This window comes from Lepidothrix coronata, unplaced genomic scaffold, assembly GCF_001604755.1.
Source record: "Lepidothrix coronata isolate B3197 unplaced genomic scaffold, Lepidothrix_coronata-1.0 Scaffold19, whole genome shotgun sequence".
Taxonomy (NCBI): Eukaryota; Metazoa; Chordata; class Aves; order Passeriformes; family Pipridae; genus Lepidothrix; species Lepidothrix coronata.
In genome coordinates, this window is record NW_016690199.1 from 5416642 (window position 1) to 5440527 (window position 23886).

General features: G+C 38.1%; 1 protein-coding gene across 7 annotated transcripts in view; it reads right to left on the reverse strand.

Annotated features, from left to right (window-relative positions):
• Positions 1–23886, reverse strand: part of TRAF3 (TNF receptor associated factor 3) — a 70100-nt gene that overhangs the window by 43332 nt on the left and 2882 nt on the right. Inside the window, exons 2-3 of one of the 7 annotated variants that reach the window (XM_017807600.1) lie at positions 12315–12456; positions 5797–5940 (exon numbers count right to left, since the gene is read on the reverse strand). The exons of 5 other annotated variants lie outside the window; for them this stretch is intronic. The gene's annotated coding sequence lies outside the window, so the exon portion shown is untranslated. Of the gene's footprint in view, positions 1–5796; positions 5941–12314; positions 12457–23886 lie in introns of those variants that run through there. One more of the 7 variants, XM_017807601.1, reaches the window with a different exon arrangement.

Consider the following 23886-nt stretch of genomic DNA (forward strand, 5'->3'; position numbering starts at 1 on the left):
CAAGCCTAATGCTTCCTTTGCTTTTATTGCATGGCATAGAGGTCCCTGGTTCACATGTTACAAGTGGCAGTGTTCAATCACAGACACCCAAAAGGTAAGTCACTCACTATGTTTCCCACTTCTGACTGCTATGACTGGGCAACAGTAAATTTGAACCAGCCATGACAAATCCTAACAAGAATCAACAAGGGTTAAGGCAGATGGCATGTTCAAATCATTCCGGCCCAAGCACACAGTCCTGGAAAAAGATGTGTCATCCTCTAGTGATCCAGTCTAGTCCCCTTTTCCTCCCAAGGTGTGCCTTCAAGAAAAATCAGCTGCATGATTATCAGAAACAATTCACTCCATAAATTATAGCAACTTCAGACCCCAAAGTCTCTTTATTTCTGAAACCACCAAGTAGGAATCAAGAAATCCTTGCTATCTTTTAAAGTTATTTTCAACCTTTTTGGGGTTTTTTTGGTGTTTTTGTTTTTTTTTGTTGTTGTTGTTGTTTTTGGGGGGGTTGTTTGTTTGTTTTTGTTGTTGTTGGGGGTTGTTTGTTTGTTTGTTTTGGGGGGTTTTTGTTTGGTTTTTTTTGTTTGGTTTGGGGTTTTTTTTAAACCAAGACCTATTGATCAATGCTACTTTTTTCCACTTTGTTAATCAGAGATCTTCAGCTTCAAATCTAACAAAATTTCAGAAGTCTATCAGAATAGCAACACATATTCTTCAAATCAGAAGTCTATCTACTCTGCTGTCTGCCAAATACACGAAGAATACTTTCTGCATTGCCAGTTCCCAACAGAGTGCATCTGTGCTGTCTCTTAATGAATCCAGCCTTGAAATCTCAGCAGAAGTACTACCTGTCTTAAAATTTTTTACCTCATCTTCTAAAATTATTAGATGAGAATATGTGAAGGCAAAGGTGTCAGAGAGGAGCAAATAAAAAGAAAAAAAAACAAAGCACTTCAAGAGGCTTATTAAGAATAATTACAGCTAAACTACCTTCTCAAGAATCCCCACAAAATATTACTTAATTAATTTTAAAATGCAGCTCATCTTTAACAAAAATAATCCTCCCAGGAAATTCTGAACACAGAGGAGTTCAGAGGAAGCTGGTAAATGAAACAGAATGCAACTTCAAATATGGCTCCGAACTTTTTGAATTCAACACTGAAACCAAGAACTGTGGAACTAAAAATGACCATACCAGAAAACTGAGAGCACAGCATCTCACTTCCACATGAAATTTTTTCAACTCTAACCAAAGTAAGATTTCTAATCCTACATCCAAAGCTCAAAAAAAAAAATAAAAAATCTATCTATCCTGTCTTCTATGGAAATTAACTCACCCACATAAAACATTTCCTGCTCTTCCATTTTATCCCATTGACTACAGCATACTATGAACACAGGTATGAAAGATATACTTTTTCACACTGCCCTAAATATTAATCAAACTCTAGAAATTAACAACAGCAAGTGACATTGTCAGAATATTTTATTTAACACTGAACTGCCTGGAAGACACTCATTCATGCACAACCTCTCACTAATCTTAAGTGAAATTTGTAAATGGAATCTGGAAGAAAGAAAACAAAACCACAGAAAAAAAAAATTTAAAAGAACCCCCAAACCTCTAGACCACTTGTGCTAGTATTTCTAGTTATACTAAAGTGCATTTCAATTTCTACATCTCTAGTAAAAATGTGTTACTGAAGTTGAGTTTTCAGGAAGAAAAAAACAAGGTTGAGAAAGTCATAGACCCTTTATCCAGATTTGTCATAGCATTCATAACCAGAACTTCACGTTCACTGCTATCTAAAGCATTTCTCACCTTTATTGAGGTGTTAATTTTTCAAAATGGAAGATTTAGATTCCAAAAACATGTTTCCCAGCAATGTACTACTTCCTCTTGTAGTAAACACAGACTCTGGGAATGTGCTACTGAAAGCCAAGTCTATGTTAGACACAAGTGCCTTCTGGTGTATGACAATATTCATTTTTCCAGCTGTAAGGTCTCATTAAAAGCTTCTTTTACCTGGAATCTCCTTGCAATTTCCTCGTTTCTGTCCTAGTTTCTCTTAGTTTCTCTCTTCTTTGTGATTACTTTCCCAGATAACAAACTACTTTATTATTTTTTTGCCAACCTTAAATCTTGTATTTGATGCCTGCAGGTTTATATCAGCTGCTGATCTGGAAGTTTCAGATCAATTGATACCATTGACATCTTGAGAACAAACCATCTCTACAGCACCGGTTCAGACTGGATACTACTAAGGTTTAAAAAAAAAAAACCAGGTCCCTTTGAAGGTTTCCATTGCACTGGCTTAAGAGAATTAACAAAAACCTATGACAATGTTATCCTTTACAATATACTTAATGTGAAGATTTTAAGAGTAACTTGTGCATTTTTCTCACTGAATTTCACATCACCACCCAAAAACCAGTGCTTATCACTGTTACACAGCCAAAAGAAGTTTAACAGAAGTGGTAGCAACCTTTCCAAGAAACTTCTGGTACAACTGTACAGTATTGCTGCTGCTTCAGAGACATGTTAAAACTGGTGCTTTCCACACCATCCACAAGGCTTAAAGAGATTTGCGTCCTCAGATTTGGAATATGAAGTTGACACTTCTAGCTGAAGATTCTTTTTGCATGCTTAATGCCTGAGGGCTTCTCTAGTTAATATTAATGAAATCATGTTCACCTCTACCAAATAAATACTGAATACAGCAATTTTGTTCAATGTATTAATGGCAATCTAACATTTAAACATGCATTTTTATTTTTGAAAATTCAGACCTGAAAGCCTCCAGGTGTTACACTAGACACTAAATGAGAATACTCAGAGATTCCTTGGAGAATTTACACTCATAAAGACTATCTGCCTGCATTATAAAGATTCACATAGGCACAGTCTAGATATACAGAATCCAAAGAATAATTTCCAACTGGAGCAAATGCCAGATTTAAAAGTATGCAGAGGACGCTCACTGTTAAAGCAAGGGGCTTAAGTTCTAAGATTAGAGCTTATAGGATGTTGCACTACTAATGACATTTCAGAGGAGATAGTGCTGATTCCCCACTTTTTGTAAATAACTTGTATCTAGGCAATGAAGCTTCCAATATTACAGCAGCAGTTTGGATTTCTTTTCCCCCCAAATTCTACTGAACGGCTACACAATTTTAAGACTTCACCACTTCATTTCCCCTTAAACTGTAAAATAAGCAAAGCATTGCTTACCTTTTACAGCATCCCTGGCCTGAAGTGTTCTACATCAGTAGGAAGTATTATTTTTAGACTATTCTAGTGAGATTTGTCACCACTCTAAATCCTCCTAGAAGTCTGGATGAGAAGAAATCACCTGCCCACCCTTCTTAGTTCCGTAAGAGATTTTTTTCATGATGTTCTCCAACTAAACTGAACCTTCTAATGCTTTATGATCTTATGAAGCAATTTCAGGATCCTAAAACACTGGGCATAATATTATAGACAAACAGCTAGAGAGGTCAAGACACCTGTATCTCTCTCTATAAGGAGAACTACCACCTTAACTTTGTAAATGCTTCTCTGAAGAATCCTTTCTTCTGCCTGTTTCACGCTGTTTTGGAAGTTCTTCTACTGCTGCCTTTAGAAAATCCCCAAAAAGTGTCAAATTTAATCCAATTCAGAACATATAAATGCACTTTCTACATAAAGTCCCAAAATACATCTAAAATGCTGCAACGTGGATCCATAAAGCCAGGCACAAACCAGTTCCTGGGTTTCTTTTCCATCATTATACAGCAGCTACAACACATTAGTGGATAGGCAAGAGGAAGAAAAAGGGACAAAAATGTAGCTCCAAAGCATCTGTTAAGGCTGATTCCCATTTCCTCTATACAGCTGCTGGCCTTACAAGCAATTATTTTGAGGCCAAGAGCAGAAAATTCTTACTGTTATCACAGATCAGTGAGTTCTGCAGGTTAATCATACAGTGTCAAAACTTGGGTTTTGGTTGGTTTTGTTCTTTTTTAACAATTTTCCACTATTCAGGACAGTTATTCAGGGGGAAAAAATGATTAAATAAGGTATATGTAAACTCACACTGCATTTTTTTCTTCATATAGTTTCAGTAATTTATTCTCCTGGGTATTGACTGCACCAGAGTTATACTTATGTGCTGACAGCTGTGCTGGCAATGGCTGTGATTGGTAAAAGTGAAGGCTATTCCATTTTGGAACAAGAATATGTTATCAATCCCAACAGCTTTTGTGCCTCACTGAAGTAAGAGATTTCATTAGCGTGCTTACAGAAGATAGAGGGCCAACAACAGATGTAATTAAGGCAAATCCACAGTATATTAAGTTCAGCTGAAAGAGGACAAGAAAATTTTAAATTTTTATTGATATGTCATCATCCAGTTTTTTAAAACAATTTCCAGATATAAGCCGGATATAATAAGCACATAAGTGTTCACCTCTTAATACAACTTTGGTACTCATATGCTATCCTTTATATTGCCGCCCCTTTTTTTCTCTCATCTGCTGAGTTTTGATCAATAGTTTCAATCAAGCCCTCCACTACCACATTCAAGTTTCACCTTGATGCACAACACAAAAATTAACAACACAGATTTTCAGAATATATACTCCTGGCATCTGTCTTTTATCATAGGAGTAGTGAAATGCTGAATGGATTGCACACAAAAATTCAGACCAAAGTCATCAAAATAAATGCTCATCCTCATAAAGGGTTGTATTACATTTTTGATGTAAAGAGGAAATATTATGTGTATGACTAGACAATGAATTAAAAACGAAGCAAAATGGAGATTTTCACTAAACTTTGAGATGGCAGGTAAGCAGAAAAATATTTTGCTTGAGTCCTAAGAACCTACTTCAAAATGCAGTAAAAAGACCGCTCAGGTAAAATGTTCTTTTCTATCCAAATGTTCATGCTTTAGGAGGAAAAAATAAATTAACAAAAAATAATCACAAACTCCTTAATAAATGTAGCAGCTATTTGTCTCCTAACAATTAACTAGCAAGCTCATGAAATCTTGATTGAGTACAACCCAGTTCAGCCATGTACCCAAACAGAAAACAAAAGAAACCTATGAGAGAAAGTATATCAAACTGTAATTCCAAATAAATCTTCTTCAAAAGATTATCCAATGTTATCAGAATTTTCATGCTTGACAAATCTGAGATTTTTCCCAGCCACCAAAAAAAACTTACATTAAAAACAAAAGCAAGAATTTTACTGTATCACAGCCACACAAAGCAGTGGCAGTGCCACCAAAGAACATGCCATGTATGTGAACGTGGTTTCAAGCAACCCACAAGTTACTGGCATTAGAAGATTAAAGGTGAGTGTCCAAACTAGTAGATCTCATAAAACATATGTATTTTCTTAGAATGTATTCTTTAGAAAAGGTTCACCTTAAGAACAGGTTACAAGACCATTTTCCATTCAAATATGTCATCGCTATCACAGTTGCTGCCAGAATGGCATAAAGGTTGAAAACCTTGACAGTTCTTGCCCAACCTTTGTTCTTACTGCTTTTTCTAACCTCCTCACTAACTATCTGCTAACAGGTAACCTCTGTATCAGTCTGAAAATTATATGCTCCTTCTCACATAACAATTCTCCTTCACAGACAACTGAAGAGACTATAACATTAAAAGGGGAATTGTTAGCTTAAAAAAAAGCTCTTGACTTCCAAAGTTTGTGCAACAGCTTTCTTGATCAAAATCTGAATACTTCTTCTCTTCCCACACTAATACTCCTCCCTTCCCCCAAATTTGGAAGACTCTCTGATTGCTTACATTTCCTTCGTTTTATTTGAATCTCATTTGATCCGCAGCTTGAGGAGAAAGAAAAATAGGCTTTCTCAGTGCTCTGTTAGGGTTCTCTTTACTTATGCCAATAAGGGGAGCTTTGCTACAGTCTGCCTGGTGTCTTTCTTTGCCCTGAAGAAAGAAAAAGTTTGAGTTACATTACCTTCATTCAAAAACCCTACAACAGGCTTCTCAGCATTTGTTAAGTTGGCTCTAATGAAACTGAAGAAATATCAAACTAATTCTTAATGATAAATTTAAAAAATAACCTGAGATAAATAACACAGAATATTATATGTAACTTATCAACATGAGTTTTAAACCACTGTTTTCTTCTCTTCCACTATTGTTCATAAAGGACTTAAAAAAACCTGCATTTTAAAGAAGGACGTGAACAAAGTAAAAAATCACAGCTCTTTCCTGCTTTCACCCACACACAAACTTTTCCACCCAGATACAATGCGTATCATTAGACTGTATAAAATCTTCAAAGCAGTGCCATTTTCTAGGAAACAGTCTGCTAAATTCCATTTGAAAACATCAACACAATTCTGGGAAAATAATTAATTGTTCTGCAGAGTGTTTCTTAAAAAAACCCACCCTATGACAATATTCCAAGAGATCATTAGAAGGAAGCAACTTGGTTTGGGAAAGCTTGTTTGATCCTGGAACTTTCACAAGCACAGAGAAAAAGAAGAAAATAGTCTGAAAGTGTAATACAAATCTTCATCAGTCTGTATTGATGTGCATTCCTAAATGTGACAGTAAAATTCAGATTCAACAAATACCACAACAATGCCCACGCCACCGAAGTCCCCACAGTCTCTCTCATGTTTACATATCAAGGCCAACATTTTGTAACCACACAGCAATAACCTCACCTGGCCATTTACAATTTACAACCACATTTTACAAGAATTTCAGTTTCTCAACTCTTGCCAAAGAAGTTTGCATCCACCTACCACAGAGTCCCACAGTGTCTGTGAACTCTGACAGATGTGAGCAGCTACTCCGTGGTGCCAGGGCAGAGGTGATGTTCCCAGGTGACCCTAAGCAGACCAGCACCAAGGGCCCAGCTCGGCAGCATGCTCCCAGCTGTCATCCTGCACAGAATGCTGTGAAGATGGGTCAGCCTCAGCAGTTACACAGAGCTGGTTAAGGAAGGTCAGACAGTCACAGAAAGGCTTACCTGCCACTCAACCTGCTGGGCTTTCATTCCTGTCGCCACAGCTAAAGCATGGGAATTTTGTAACATGAGACCAAGATAAGATTTATCTAGTCAGGAGAAACGCCACAAACTTCCACATCTATAAATGAGTCATTTTTTGTGGATCTGATTTTTTTTTTTTAATCTTAGTCACATGCTACAATTCACCTTTGGTCTCAGGAGGTAGAAAGGAAAGGCTACTGCTACTGAAAGTAGCAGCCATGCTATTTTCCATAATTACATTAAGTAACATGCTAACGACTGGTTACAGATTCTGGCAAAAAAAACCGCTGGTCGAGGAAAGCCCAACCTGGCTCATTCTAGAAACACAGTAGCTGGGAAAAATAGCCCAGCAGTGAGATTTATCGAAAACTACAGGAATAAGCGCTTACTCATACAAAAAGGAGATCTGCAACTGTACAACACTTTCCCCACCAGAATAGTATATAAATTGCAAATCAGCCCAGAATTCCTACAGATGTCACAAACAAAGTACAAATTTCTGTACTAACCATTTATATAGTAAATCAGCAAGACACTGAAGTTCTAAAACTCGTAAGCTCCCATCCCGAGTTCAGACACCAATTATGTCGGCGACTCTGGTTATTATTCATTTGTATTCTTAGCTATAAATCTGAATTTAGCACGGGGAGTTTTGCACTTTCAGCCTCTCCTTTCCCTCCCAACACACCAACAACCCCTTCCAAATCACAGAGAATTCAGGTGCCTCCAAAGTTTCATTCTTCCTGAACAAGTGCACTCCACAGCTGAACAGCAGCATTATGACAGTGCTATACCCTTAAAATTCTGGCATTTCAAAAAATCCAAAGATATTGATAAGGCAGAGAAAGGATCAGCTTTTTAACTCTTAAGATTAACATAAAAAGAGGAACATTCCCAGAACATTGTTCTTGAAAATAATTCCTTATTATATCGTATAACCAGAATGAAAATCGACTTAAAAAAAAAAATCTTTTAATACATATGAAGTACAAATAACTGTTTCTTAACTTTAATATACTAGATAATTCAGGGAATTTATTACAAAGAATTTCAATGAGTTACAAGCAATAAAAAAGGTAATCAAAATTTTTACTTTCCAACAAACACAGTTATTGTTGCATGCTACAACATGCAAAAATTACTTCCATTATCCTTTATATGTTAGGCAACAAAAAGCACCTTACCTTATTCTCCACTCTCTGAGCACAGAGGATTAAAAACAAAAGTATTAGGTAGAAACTGCAGGTATTTTGTATCCAGAATAAAAAAACAAACCACTGCATCAATGAGCTTAGTGGTTGTCCAGCATGCCATGCACACTCTAGGGACATTTAATGAAATCTTATCCACATCCTTTTTTGCAAGCATTCAGATTTCCAAACTGGAAACCCAAAGGCAGCCTTTCATTACCTTCTCCAAAAATGCAGATCTCAGCAACACCACACTGTAAGAGGAACCACTATAGCTTGATTTTCCCTCCTAGTAATTCCCTTCTTGCCAACCACTGCACTGCAGTCTTTCTGAGGGCTGTGTGAAGTGCAAACGGGGAGGGCTGAAAGAGCCTAGGAAAGAAACACAGCTACAGGAAAGTTCATTCAAATCATCTCGTGTCTTCCTAGTTGTGGGCTGAAAGGAAGAAACTGCAGAGTTTGGTGGGATCTCTTTGCATTCTCTCTGCTGTTCCTCCTCTCATGTTCCTCCTCTCATGTTCCTGACTATTTTTTACTTCATTTTTCATATGATAATTTAGGGATAGTAAGTAAAACTACAAGGAAATGGTGGAAGATAATAAATAATTTTGTTTCTTGTAAGTTACATTAAAGCTACCTTTTATTCTCATAATCTTTCAAGGAATTTTTAAAAAAGTCTTTTAAGGTTTAGGGTGTCTAGGGATTTTCTAGGTTCAGGGAGCAGAGGTGATGTTGGTGGATTCTTTTTTGCTTTTGCTGCCTAAATCAAGGAGTTTAGTCAATTAACTACTTAGCACTTGGATGCTTTCCCTATACAATTAAAACTGCCGTGATTACATGGCAGCAGCATTTGTGAGACAAGTGCCCAGCAGGAGCATTTGTAATTATTTCCCAAGTGTTCCACAACAGTAGCTAAAGAATACATCCAAATATTAAAGAAGCTTTCACAGAAGGGCAGCGGTTGGAAGGGACATCTGGAGGCCATCCAGTCCAACCCCCACTGCTCAAGCAGGGTCAGACAGAGGCAGCTGCCCAGCACAGTGACCCATTGGGTTTTGAGCACTTGCACAGAGAGTGACTCTACTATCACTCTGGGCAGCCTGTTGCAGTGTTTGAGCATCCCCAGTCAAAAGTTTCTCTTGTATTCAGACAGATTTAATTTTTTTTATTAATGCCCATTGCCTCTCTGGACACTAAGAGTCTAATTTATAATTTGAGTTAGCTTTCTTTTTTATCCCTCCCATCCTGCCCCCCAACTTCTTCATTCTCCACAGCTGCGTTTAAGAGCAAAGGGAGCAACAATGAGCCCTCGGTGTCAATCAGCCAGTTGTTGGCTCATTTGAAATAATAGGCTCATCACTGCTTTCCACCCCTCCTTCCCTCTGCATCCTGCAGAGCCAGGCTCAAGGCCAGATCTTTTAGCTCATCGCAGCCCAGCTGCCTACCATTAGCAATCTATTATTCCTGGAGATCCAGGTCCTCCTTTGGGGAGGATCCTGCCCAGTCTTCTCTAGTTTGGCCTCACAGGAACAATAGGCAGGACTGAAAACACGCTGACAACGACACGGAAAGCTCGGAAACCTCCAGCAGCTCTTCAGCACCTCCCCACCTTCTGCTGCAGCCCCCAGGAGAGGGGCAGCAGGCAGCAATCAGAGCATGGTATATGGGGATAAGCAGAAAGGAAATGAGAGAATTTAGAGGTAGATGCCTCCTTTGGGGGTTTGACCCAAAGCATTGCAAAGGCTGGCTGGTTTTAGTGCCGTGGTTTCACAAGGTTTACGTTTCCTTTAAAAGGCCAACATAATGGGCAACATAGGTGCAGACTCAAAGACACAATGAACATAACTACTACCCACTCCCCCACCAACAGATGGGAGGAAGATTAATTTCTCACTGCTGTGCACAAGTCCTTTGCTTATTCTTCACAGGGGCTCCCGAGTTCCCATGCACTCAAACAGCAGTTTTACAGTTTTTCTTCTAACACGGCTTAGCTAACACTGAAATTCCTGTAATGGACAATATATACTCAGTTTAGGCTCCCAAACCAAGTTTTGATTAGTTTTATTTTAAACCTGTCTCTATTGAAAATAATTTATCACTAAAGGTCATATGCAGTTTCCAATATCCTCCCTGGTTTGCAGACCACATCACGTACCACATTTTAAAAATACGATCACGAATTTGAAAAAGGGAAAAGACCTGTTGGCTTTGAAACAGAAAAAAAAAAAAATCAGAAAAGCTATCAGACTTTCTGCATGACTTAGAGCACTTCTGTATATTTCTGTTCTCCCTCAGCAAGGAACAGATCTGCTTTCTCTGATCTTACCTGGACACCTACCAAGTTCCCATCTCTTCACATACTTGTACATGTATCACCTTGTACAATAAGACTCCAGTCTTAAGCTGGGAACTGCCAAAAGTGAAAAAATAACTAGAAATAAGGAACACACAAGAATAATTATGTAAATTAAACTCTTGGTAAAGTTGGGAAGAAGGAGGACCAAAAATATCCCTTTCCCCTAAAAACCAAACCTAAATGATAAAATAAGATCTTTAATTATTTTGTGGTTTCTGCAGTTAGTCTAAGACTAGCATCTTACGACTTTTTAACGTATCTTGCTTCAGGACAGTGAGAATGATTTGAAGCCAGCCTAGTTGCTTTCTGGCTGGCATTCACACACCAGGAACTGGTGTGCACACTGTATTTCTTAGGAAAAAAACACCAAACACCTAGCAGTAAGTTAGAAGACACAGCCAAGGAAAAAAAATCTTGAACCATTTGTGAAGCAGATTTGATATCTTTGTGCATGGTCCAGAGCGGGAAGGTGAGAAAGAAAGAGAAAAGGCCAAGAGAGTATCCAGTCATTCCAGCAGGCTGTTTCCTCTTCCTGCACTCTTCAGATGCTACATCTAAATCACAACCTAGAAAGGACTTGTCATACCGTTATGTGAACCTATAAAAAGAACTTATTGTGACAAGAACGTGAACTTCTGTATATAAACAGCATCACTAATTCACATAATTTATTACTGACAAGAAGTTCTTAGTCACAGTGCTTAACACATTGTCTAGTATTAATGCGTAGTAAAAAGCTTGTTTTTGTCCATTTCCACACAAAATTTTTAAAGAGTCTCTCTACCTTCCAGCTTTATAAAGCTGCACCTGTTCTGAGGAACAGGCCACAGAGTAGACCCAGAGAATCACCTGCTGCTACTCTCCAAAGACACAACCTCCATCACTCACCTGAAGGATTGATGAATTTCCTATGTCCATGTCAAGAAGTTGAAAGGAGCACGTTTCACTTCTTTTATCCATTCCTAATTTAAAGCTTAAACTGAAGGCAAACAGGACTAACTTTTTTTTCTAGAGGCATCATTTCCTTTCAAACTCCAGTAAAAGCAGAGTGGAACAAGGAAGGAAAGCACAACCCCAAGCATATTTAATGTACTGTTTAGAAGATTCGAGATGTTTTCTCCTCTTGCAACTAAGGTATAATGTAGTTTTCCAAATTAGGCTTGGCTGACTGAGGAAGCTGGCTACCACCTATGAGTTCAAATCATATTTTTAGTCTATTTTAAATCAAACATCTGAAGGAAAGATTTTTTTTTTTTTTGTGAAATGGAACTAATAATTTGCTTACCTTCCTTGCAAATACAACTTATGAAATAAACAAAATATTTATAAAAATCAAGCCTCCATATACTATCATGCAACTTAAGTCCATCAGGCAGAGAATGAAGAAGAACTTGCTAAATAGTCCATTCTGATTGTGTGGAGGACACAGAATAAGAAAGAATAAGGCTAAAAGAGGGTTTACTTACTGAAATGAGAATGAAACTTGTTTTGACTTTTGAGGTATCGCCCCCACTCATAAGTAAAATAAGCCCAGGCACTGAAGATGATTTGTAAAATTAATGCCATCAACTTAAAAGATGTCAAAACACAAAGGAGAACAAGGTACTTTACAGTTTCATGCAATGATACAAATACTATCAAAAGAAAAAAAAAAAAAAAAAAACCAACAAAAAACCCCAACTCACACAACTGTCATGAGGTTTCTGAATGTACATATTACAAATATATACAGCAGAAGAATTGTTCCTACCTGTTTACATGAAAAAAGTCACAACACAAACCCCAGTGACACACAAGACTGCAGTCTGTGCTTCCAATAGATTAATATATTGTTTCCCACTGCTGAGAGCTGGTCTTGATTCAGTTAAAGCCTAAGCACTCAGGCTTTCCTGCTGGGAAACAAACAAGTCAAGTCGGTTTCAAGCATCTCCTATTAATATACAAAAACAATTCTCAAAAGCCTGAAGGCAGAAAAGGGAAATAGTAGGTTAAGGTTGCACCAAACCATAACAAACTATAGCAAGTCAAAAAGCTGCACTGAGACTTACTAGTTCACTAGAAAATTGCAGAAGTCTATTTACCTCATGGAGGAAGTCACCACTACCACCACTTAGGGAGTCAAGCTAATCTACAAGAATGTTTTACATAATGGGAAAATTTTTATTGGCCAGAGGTTCACAGCGTTCTTAAATTTCCAGAAACTGCAGATGTAAAGATACTTCTGTCAACCTAAACCAAAACCAAGAAAAGAAACTATCTGAGATGCACGCTCCATTTCACAACGGGGGTCTATATTTACCGGCTACTGTACTTCAACCTATTCAGCACAGGAAAGATTTACATTCCAATATTAAAGAATGGAAATGTGAACACTGAAAGCAGAGGGGGTTTTTAGACTACCATCAAGTGGTATTAAAACATATTAGCCAACATAAAATTTTGGCCAGCACATCGCTGCCATTTCTGAACTGTGACACCAAGAACTGAAGTAGTTTAAACAACCAGTTTTATTCTTGTAGAAAATTAGGACTAGTGAAACAGTCGGAACAGATTTACAAGAAAGCACGATGCCAACTTATGTCTTCCATTTTCACCTTACTTTTAAAAGCTAACGAGAGAGCCAAGAATCCCTACACTCAGTCAGTAATGAATTGAAAGGTGTTCTTTGCCTCTTCTAGCAATGAAAATATGCTGCAATACAACTACAGTATAAAATTCACTTCACTCAAACAAAGTAAAGTAGCTTCAATGAAGGAATCTTTGCTCAGTTTTCAGAGGGGTGATAACAGCTTAAGGGTTATATTTAAAAATCAAAGAGTATATTCAAAACATCTCACAGGTCATATTATTCCTCTTTTTCTGCTAAAAATGATCAATTTAAAAATGCAGATTATGTTTTAGTTGCTGCTTTTAAAATACTTTTAATGCTACTTAAGAGTAAGTATTTTCATTATACAACTTTTTGAAAGTTGGAAGTTGAATAAATATTTTGAATTAATGTCATGGATCACAAATGCACAATTATTAGAGTTTTAAGAGACTTTAAATTACATAGCTGATCATAAACTAAAGCCCACTACGTAAAGTCTCAAAAGCACAGAGACCACATTTGTTTTAGTACTGGAGAAGTATAATTCTGTTACCATGACAGTGCAATACAACTTTCCTAGCAGGCCACAAAGTATTTGGGGGGCACATATCATTAGAGGCTCAAATGCAGAAAGTTAAGTTCATCTTTTGCCAACCCTTGGTGCTGGGGCTTCACAATGTAATATATGAACAACCGTTTCTGTGGCCCTTACTTTTTTATCCTACTTCTGGGGATGTAAATCCTTCATAAAGCATTCTGTCCTACTGAAACATTCTCATCTCCCCACAGTACATCTAGACATCCCACCTCACTTCTCTTCTCATAGACAATTTATTTTTCCTATGTGTTTGCCAGAAAAAGTCATGTTGATGGCAACAGAAGAATGAATGTGAATGGTCTTCAGACTCAAATAACTATATGCTTCTTTTTAAACTGAAATCTAGTTATGGGAGCTGCCTCCACTGCACAACAGAACCAACCTGTAATTATGGAGAAAGAAGAAGTACACACAGAAAATAAAAAGCATGTTTCTTTTTGTTATCTGCCGATGCACTCATTCTTCTGAAAGCCTAAATTCTCCCCCTGGAGCACACAGACCAAGACAAGCAATATGGCTGCACTGCTCAAGTAAAAGTTGTCACCAACAAAGCAACCTCTTGGGTCCTCAGGATAGTTCCCAAGGTGTCCATCAGTTCACAGGGAAAGCAAACAGTAGCACAGCTCTAAGTTCCCTGGGATAGCTAAACACTTCCCCTCACCTGCAACTAGACTCTTCTGGTCAATCCTGACAGTGCTGTACTTACATGGACTTCACCATCTTTATCCACACATGGAGTATCAGCTCTCATCCTCCATGAACTGGCAGGCTGCATTCCCTGTATGCCTTATCAGAAAAAACACAGCCAGAAGAATACTGGCTTTGTGGTCTGCCTTAGGTTTTCCACCTAAGGTAATTGATAGACTTCAAATCTCCAGAGGAAGCACAGCTCTTCCTAGAGTGTCAGGCATGTAGAAATCATGCTGGAGCAAGCTTAAACAGCTACTGCAAGATAGCCCTACAGAGCTCAGAACCCTTGAAGCTACTGCTGTAAGCTAAGGTCACACCATAAGACCCATTGACTTGATTCAGAGAGGAACATAACGGCAAAGAGGCCTCAGCAGGTCTTGCCTAACACTATCTCCATGTGCTTCAGGGAGGAATCTCAGTACAGTAATCCAAAACACAAAACTCACAATGTAAATTAAAAACAAAACAAAAAACAATCAAAACAAGAAATTAAATACTAATGAAAAACCTAGACCAGAGGCAAAGGATGGATCAGAAAAATAAATCCTTGCAGCAGCAGCAACAAACAGCTGTGTTCCAGTCTATAGTCCAACCCTTGGTGATTGAGAAAAAGGAGAGGATGAAAACAGGCAGAACACCACTACACACCTGAAAGACTCCTATTTCTGTAAAGGAGACTTGTGTCCTTCTACAGTGCTCTGCCTGCAGGTATAAGAAGATAAAGCCCCCTGTATCACATATTGGCTTCCCAAACTTTATACCTTCAGTCTAACTATCCACAAGTCAGAGCACAGACTGGAGACAACCCTGAAGCCTTCCGTGTTTAGACAACCACCAGAAACAATTACATTCGGGCAAATTGCAGGCAGTTGGTTACTGATTTAAAATGTGTAACATCCCAACATCTATTTCCCCTACACATTTCTCCCTCATTCCATACTGGTAGTGGATCAGTTTTATCAGTAAACACAATGCTGAGAAGTCATCAGCATAATATCAATTCTCATCCTCCTGCTTTTACAAAGTTAGTTAGTTTGGAGTGTCTAACTAGTTCTACCACAGTCAGAGCAAAGCTGAAATACCGTCAAAGAGGACCTGATGTCCATACTAAGTACCTGCAGAAACAATGATCCCAGTCTCATTCCAGTTAGTGAAAACAGGTTAATACTCTACACAAGCTTAGGACAATGGGAGCTGAACTCTTCTGTACTAATTTTCAGCCATTATACGTTGGCCTCTTTATTCTTGCAGTGAACATCTGGACATGGAGGGTTGTGGTAGGGAAACGGCATCTCAGAAGTCACTTGTATGCAAATGTTAAAGCTTTCTTAAAAACGTTTCTAAAAAAGTAGAGACCAGACGAAGAGAGAGAGAGAGAGAGAGAGAACTTCAGTTTACGGAGTGTATCATACAGACTCAGGGAGCCCTAACGGGGAATAAGGCCAGATAGAAATGTTATTAAAACACTCAATAAAAGCTCTTCTTTCTATTTTACTTATTGTCTGTAATACTTGGCAATAGGCTCTGATGCTTGAGCCCTGGTGAGTAATTGCAGCATTTAGATATTGGTACATCTTTATTTGGCCTCCCCATCTCTCCCTTGGAATTTACTATGCTTGTGGTAGTAACAAAAAAAAAAAAAAAGAAATCCAAAAAATCCTTGGTTTTTACAGTTCACTTCACAACATCATACAATATAAAACTTGTGTTCAGTGGTGACTTAAACTCTACCCAAGGTACAAAGCAAGTTCCAGCACTCTGCAGCTCTGGGTCTACTCTAAGAGTGAGGGAGACACACTTTCACTTCACTGCTGGTAACAGCATTGAGACTGACACATCACATCTAGTCTTAATATCAGGTTCAAGCATTTCATTTAATAACTCAAGACAGGCATCCATATTTATTATCAAGAGCTTTCCTGTATGTCAGTCAGTTCTTAGACAGAAGTGCATGTCCCATAAATCTTTCACCAAAGATACCTCTGCAAATAAAATCCATCATTTACGCCAAATCTCATGTTTGATCATTTGTTTATTTACTACTTTTTTTAAAAAACAGAAATATATTTCACCACCCCAATCACTTTTGGATGTATTACAGTACTGCTCTTATCACTCCCTAGGCCTCCCCTCATTACCTTCTTCACCTGAAAATAAACAGACACAAGCTTAATACACTACAATACGTTGTCACTTCTTCCCTGACTGTCCTTACTACACCCTCACTGATCAACATGCCTTTGGGACATGCTATTGATGCCATTTTGGCTGTAGAAACAACAGTTATTCCTCCATCTGGAATCTAAGCACAGCAAAATGCAACAACAAATTCTGTTAATTGCCAAGTTTAGCCTGTAAACGCAGAGGTAATCTCCTAATGAGTTGCAAGTCAAGGTAGGAGGGAAGAAGGGAAGCTAGGTTTTGTTAGTATTTAAAGATCTATTAATGGAGTGTAGAATGCTATCACCCTTCTGTCTATACACCATCCTAATGCAATGTTAGAATCAAGGCTTTCTATTCAAGGTGACCAAGCACAAGTTTCTTTCTGCCTGATTCATTCCCACCTTTGGCTTTGGCCTCACTCAAGAAGCCAATCACGTAACCGAGGAATGACAAGTTCTCATTTGATATGAAGTCGTATGGCTGGATGACATCACAGCCACTATCTTTTAATTGCCCCTTTGAGGGTTATTATTAGCAAGCTGTAAGTTATTATTAGAAACTGATAAAACACTAATGGCCAAATTCTCTCACACAACAGCTTGTCCATTTCTCCAGTTATCACGTAACTGATAAGTTTCCCCATTTGAGCTATTCCAAAAGACCAAGGAGAATCATCGCCCTGCCTATTACTTCAATCTGCTATATTTTGAGGAACTAACAGCATCTGACAATCATACATTTTAACCCTGGCCAAAGTTAGAAAGTCAAAGATTTTTTTGCAAACCTCTCAAATTCTTTCTTCGAAAATAGAAAGTCACATGTGACATCCACTGGCTGTCCCACACCACTTCAAAAGCTGTTAAACTCAGGTCAAGTCTGTTAACCTAGGCTTCCCACTGCTGGATCTGAAATTATTTAAGCTTTCTAACTCCAAGAAATGGATTCTTGCTAAGCTACATCATCTTCAAAAGAAAAAAAAAATTAGTCTCAGTCTCTTCAGAAAAAAAATGCAACTCTTGCATTTCTTGCTCAGTGCTATTTAATGCTACTAAACTTTTTTTGCTAGCTGGTCACAATTACCTTGATTCTGTAAATCACATAAAAATATTTCTACCCAGTGTAGAGAACCCAGTGTGACTATTGTTCTTGGCCAACACTATTTCTAAAAAATTAGGGTTTGGGATTTTTTTTGATACTTTTTTTGGTACACGGTGGTGTGGGAGAATTCAAAGACCTCAGCAACCTCATCCTTCTATCTCTGAAGGAATCCTAACAACAATTCACTTGCTAATGCACTTCTTTTTAATTTAATATGTATCTCAACTCTAACTATTGCAGAGAGAGTCAGGTGTCTAATTGCAACAGTTTAGTACAACTTCAGATGCCCTAAAATATCCCAGTCGTGTAGAACTGGCAGACAAAGAGTTTGGCCATATGGAAGATCACACACTTTTCAAGCATCAACTTCAGACCATCAGGGATGACTGTCACTATTAAAGATGGTACTCAGTGCCTCTGTGTGCAGGCACCATCTTTGTTCCCTTAAGTTTTTCTAAAATCATTAATTAGCCAGGGCTCAGGCAGAGAAATACCACCATTATGTGTTTAAGTGAAAACATGGCTCTTTAAAAAGAAATGCTAGTGGCTGGGGTCAAAAAGCATATAGGAACTCAAATAAAAGATTCATAAGGGTGTTTCTGCTGTAATGGTCAGTCTAATTGATTTCTGGATTTTTAAATCACGTATTTCTTGTCACTGAATTTCTTCAATGCTACAGTATCCCCAACTACATGGCAGCAGGGCATGAACATATCAGAGTCAACACTTAAACAGATGAGAGCTACAACAGAGGTAGCTCCTAAAATCTAATCACCCACACAAAAAGCACAAGATTGATTCCTTCCATACCTCCTTCGCATGAAAACAGCCTATCTTTTTAGTATCTTATCTATTCATTTCAAACTCAAAAAACACCGACATTTTAGCAAGTATCTTGCTTTGCAAATACTTTGCAAAGTATTTTACTTTGGAAAGTATTTTAATAAAGACAAGTCCTTAAAAAAAAAAAAAAAACACAGACATGGAAATAGTTCTAGGCAGAAGCCTGCTTCCATTAGGTACATAAATATTTCAATCCCAGCAGCACCACCTAATGGAGAGCTCACCAATATTTCCCCTTCTTTAACATGACAAACATTTTAGTTTGGAGGTGTTAACAACTGATACTTTAGCACATGGCCTATTTAATACTCTATAAAATCTGATTAGTTACAAGAGAAGCCAAACCATTTCTCCACAAACAGTTACAGTCCTTTCCCCCCCCACACACACATTACCTTCCTAAATGAATTTATTAAGTGCAACAAGACATTTGTTTAACCAGGAGATAAGATTTTAAGAAGACTTTATTGAAAAAAAATCCAACACTTAAGCAGCAGTGCCAGCTTAAAAATACAGCTACTTTAGGTATGTCTCAACTTGCCCTAAGAAAGCAAAACAGAGATGTCAGTACCTCTAAAGTGAACAGAACATTGACAAACCTCCACATTAACTGTAGCAACAGAAGTCATTACCTACATCTGCTTAAGATGAAGTTAAGCATCCCCAGATATCTTCAGGTTGCAATTCTGCTACAAAATATAATATGAGGCAAGGGGAGAAATTTATTTTAGGCATTAATAAAGTGTGTAGCATGATAACTTGTCAACTTCCACCATTTATCTCCTGTAAAGAGACATGACAGAACTTATGTACAAACTGGATCCATAAGAAGTCGGTTTTTTTCCCTCACTGCCTTTTGTTCTCCTTGTTTGTTACATAAATCACAACATTGTAAGCAAGGGTTCAACTACTTTGAACTTTTCCAATTAATTCAGCATATGGACACTTGTTCTAGAATAAGTGCCTTTTCATGGATATCTCAGAGGACTTTCAAAGTCTGTCCGCCCCAGCTCATCTCAGAATGGTCAAAACATGGAGAGTTTTTGCACAAACAGGGCAATTCCAAGCCTCTTCCTCATTAATTTTGTCTCCTCAGAAAAAATATACAGAATGCAAAGGGTAGATATTTATTTGCTTGTCCTAAATCTTTCTTTAAAAACAAATAAAAGCACACACAAAGCTAAACCAAAACAAACAACCCCCCCCTCAAAAAACACAAAACCAAAACCACACAAACTACCAACAGAGTAAATCCCCCAAAATTCCCTCAAAATCTTACTGGACAAAATACTGAAAGTTGCATGCCTAAATAATCTTTTCAAAACGAAAGTGAAGTTCTCAGGAATTTGCAAAAAGGAAAGAAGAATAGGGGAAATTTATGGTCCCAGTTAGCAAAAAATAGCTGATGAGATTCAATACATAAGTAACAATAAACTTCTTTTATCTTCCTAGAGATTGCAAGAGCATTCTTCTGTCCATGCCCAAGAAAGAGTATCAAAATACCTTGCTATAACACAGCTACAAAAACCACCCACCAAGCAGTATGAGCAACACAACAGCAGTATCTACTAACTGAACTACAGTACAGGATCCATTGGCATTCCCATCACATATTGACACCACTGGTGAGTAGTGAGACATATTTGCTAATATGAAATATAGCATGCTCAGGTTCTGTAGATAGAAACATGATTCAACTCCTGACAGAAAACAGAGAGGATATTGCTGACTTCAAGTGACAGTGCATGTTATTAGCTTCAAACACAGTTAGCACAAACTCTTTATTCCCCCTCCCACAAAATGCTGCATTTTAGAAGGCAATGAAAATACTACTGCATCAAAGGGTTCCAAAATTGCTAGAGATGCACACATGCAACTCAGAGGTCTTCATTTATTTAGGTATCCAACTTCCTTCTACTCAAACTGACAGCCAAATGGTAGCATTTTGAGAACATGTCATTTTACAACCACAGGCACTTTATCTTTGGTGCGTATTGAATGTAAAACTGGTATCCTAATCAAGTTCAACCACAACAGTCATAACAACAGAAACATTCCCAGGCAAAAGCACAATGCTCTTCTCTTAAGGATGTTGCACTGAAGAGAAAGGAGCACAGTACAAAGGATGGAATGAGAGCAAGCGTAGATGTGAAGACATATGTAGTTCAGATAATAGCAGGGTACACTGTAATGCATCCTTGGTGATCTGGAAGAGAAGACCCTGGTAATTCACCTGGAGTGGGAGATGGGGTAGGGAAGGAATCAAAGAAGCAGGTAGCTACAGAGAGGTCAAAGAAAAGTAGATTTGCAGATAAAAACTATTACCCAGAAGTGCGAAAGTAAGTACAATTGTGGAAACGGGTATTTCAAGAGGGGGAAAAAGTGATATAAATAGAAGTAAAAGGGCAAATGCAGTTACTTTGCTCAAGTGCAAGGATGAAACCACCTTAGAATGAAAGTCATCCCTTAACAGCCCTAAAATTCCAAGAGATCTGACTGAAAGCAGGTCAAAATAAGCCACTTCTAAGAATCAGAAGAACCAGCTTGAGAAATTAAGAGCATTTATACTGTTCGGCCAAACAACTTGGAAGAGAAGCACAGCATGGACAAAAGCATTCCATTAGTAACTGAAGAGCATAAAATGCAGAAAGAGGAGTCACTTGGGATGGTTTAAAGGAGATTAATTCAAGAACAAGTTAAATGAAAATTATAAAGGTATACTTCCTAGGAAAAAAATCAAGACTTACATCTGCGAGTCATTAATTTACAAGGCACAACACCCAAACCAACCTACTCTCAGAAGGTTCCTCTCTGTGGAAAGACAGAGAGGGCACAGTCAAACTGGTACATCACGCAAGATCTTCATTGTAAAAACGTCTAATAATTGTTCTAATTATCTCCCTCTCTCATGTACATGGATGAGCTTACAAAACTAAATCCATTCAGATGCCAAAATCTGGTTTATGAGCTGGGCTTTGCTGTTACAAAGTTATCTTAGGCACAATTATCATGTAAGCTGGTTCCACAGAACAAGAAAAAATGTTACTTCTCTAGAACATCCAAAGGAGAAAGCCAAGAACAACTACAAGCACCAGAACAGCAACCACTGACAAATTCTGTCATGTACACTCAGCTTCATATAGCACTGTATGTTTGTTGTGGGTATCAGTGCAAGAGTGAAACAAGTGCTGCTTCCTGTCCCACGATGCTGGGATGGCACAGCATTGCAGAGGAGGCAGGATTGGATGCCTCTACACAGCCACTTGTAATTCACTCCATTTATCAACAGATTAGACTTGTACTGCCCTGCTGGGTCTCAGCACCTCATCATTTTTATGTCCTCAGATCATAGGAAAGTACCACTATTCCCATGTTATTATAGACCAGAAAAATTGTCTGTATATGGAGCAAGAAGCCAGACACAAATAAGCCACTAGCTGCAAAGTTATTTTCAGAACTCCTGGTCAGCTACCACCTAACCTGAGTGACACCCAAGTACCTTTTTTTTCCCAGAACATCTTCCATGCTTAAGAAAACATCTTCACAAGGCTGATCACCTCAGGAAGCACCTCAACATCGAGTTCGAAAGCACCAGAAAACAATAAACAAAACAGTGGATGAAGCATCAGCAGATTCCTAGTCTTTACTCATCCTGGTAATCCTAAAAAAAGTCCTAATCACTTGACTGAGACATCACGTTTCCTCTTGCTCCATTTCTTGGGCACACCGAGTTTTGATTTTTCCTGGCATGGCAAAAAGTTTCAAGAGAAGGAAGTGACACTACTCTCAACTGGCCTGTGGCTTGATGATGAGAATACTGCTCAGGGAAGTAGGAGACTTGGACTGGAATCCCCCTTCTGCTCCTGGGACTCAGACATGCAGTCACATCTCTCAGCACTGCAACATCGAAGACCCTTATTGTTTTTGCCCTAACTGAATGACTTGTAGTACACACATCTACAGGAATGGGAAAAAACCAAAACCCAAACTCCACGTCTACTAGATTTTACACTGGTATCTGCAGTGGACCATCTCCTCTTTCTTTATAAATGTCCAAGCTTGCAGGAACAAAGCAGCAACCAGGAAGGCACTTCTTATCTTACAGCAGCATCTGCAACATGCTTTTCAAGACAGACCAAATCCAAATAACTCTTTTTCCTAGACACCCAAGAAAGCTGTAAAGACTAATGGCATTTTGAGCTTAAGTGCACATATTTTATTTACAGAAAGATGTTTTTCATATTAACGCAGAAACCACAAATTTCAGTATTACTCCAAATGTTAAACTTTTCTAATTAAGAGCTTCCAGTCATCAGTAAAGCATGTAAAATGGAAGATTCATGACTTCTTTCACTACTATTTTTGACTGAAGCATTTGCTATATATATTGCAGGTGAAAGGATTTATTCAGTTCAGAGCATTTAAATTATACTACAGAACTATTAGCAACTTTTATCATTGTAAATAATCTACATAGATTTCTCTGATGTATAGAGGAAACATTATCTCATAAATCAACATTTATAAATCAACTATATATAATACTGGAACAACAAAACATTCCAACTTAAAGCATTCCAACAGCTATGCCTACTGAGGTTCTAACACCTGCAATTTGCAAAAATTCAATCTTGATGTCAAAGTACACAATACCCCAGTTTTCAGTACAAGGAGTGAGGCAGGGATGGAAGCCATCACACATGTCCAAAACTGAACTTCTGCACACACTAATGTGGTGAAACTTCGCTTCCCATGATACCTTGACTAGATGAACAGCAGAACTTGAAATTCTACTAAAAACACATTTTATACATGCACAGTAAAGCAGCAGGGAAGACAAACAGCATGGAAATCAAAGGCTTAACATTTTTTGGCGGGTGGAGAGGATTAGTGACCTACAGTTGTTGTATGTAATTTTAGAGACACTCGCCCTGTTAACCTAGTTACAAAGCCAACAGTCAGTAGCAATTGAAGTCACAGTGGCAAGGATATTTTGCTGTCAGTGATCCAGAAGAAGAGATCTCCAGGAAGAAAACAAACACTCCCTCAAAGACTATACAAATCTCTCTCCCTCTCTCTCTCACACGCACTTCTCCAATACCAAATAACCTTTTGCCTTATTTTCTCTCTAGGTTCCAAGATGTTTCCACTGTATACTTTCTTTACAGATTTTCTAAGGGCTTTTTTCTCTTTATTTCCTTTTCTCTTCTTTCCCAGTAAAAGAGAGCACCTCTTCCTACATTGGAGGTACCTAATGATCCTGCATTGTAAGTTGACTCCCTGTTCGTCCCAATTCTCTAGTCTTTTCTCTTTCTACCATAGAAAGAAAAAAGGCATAGA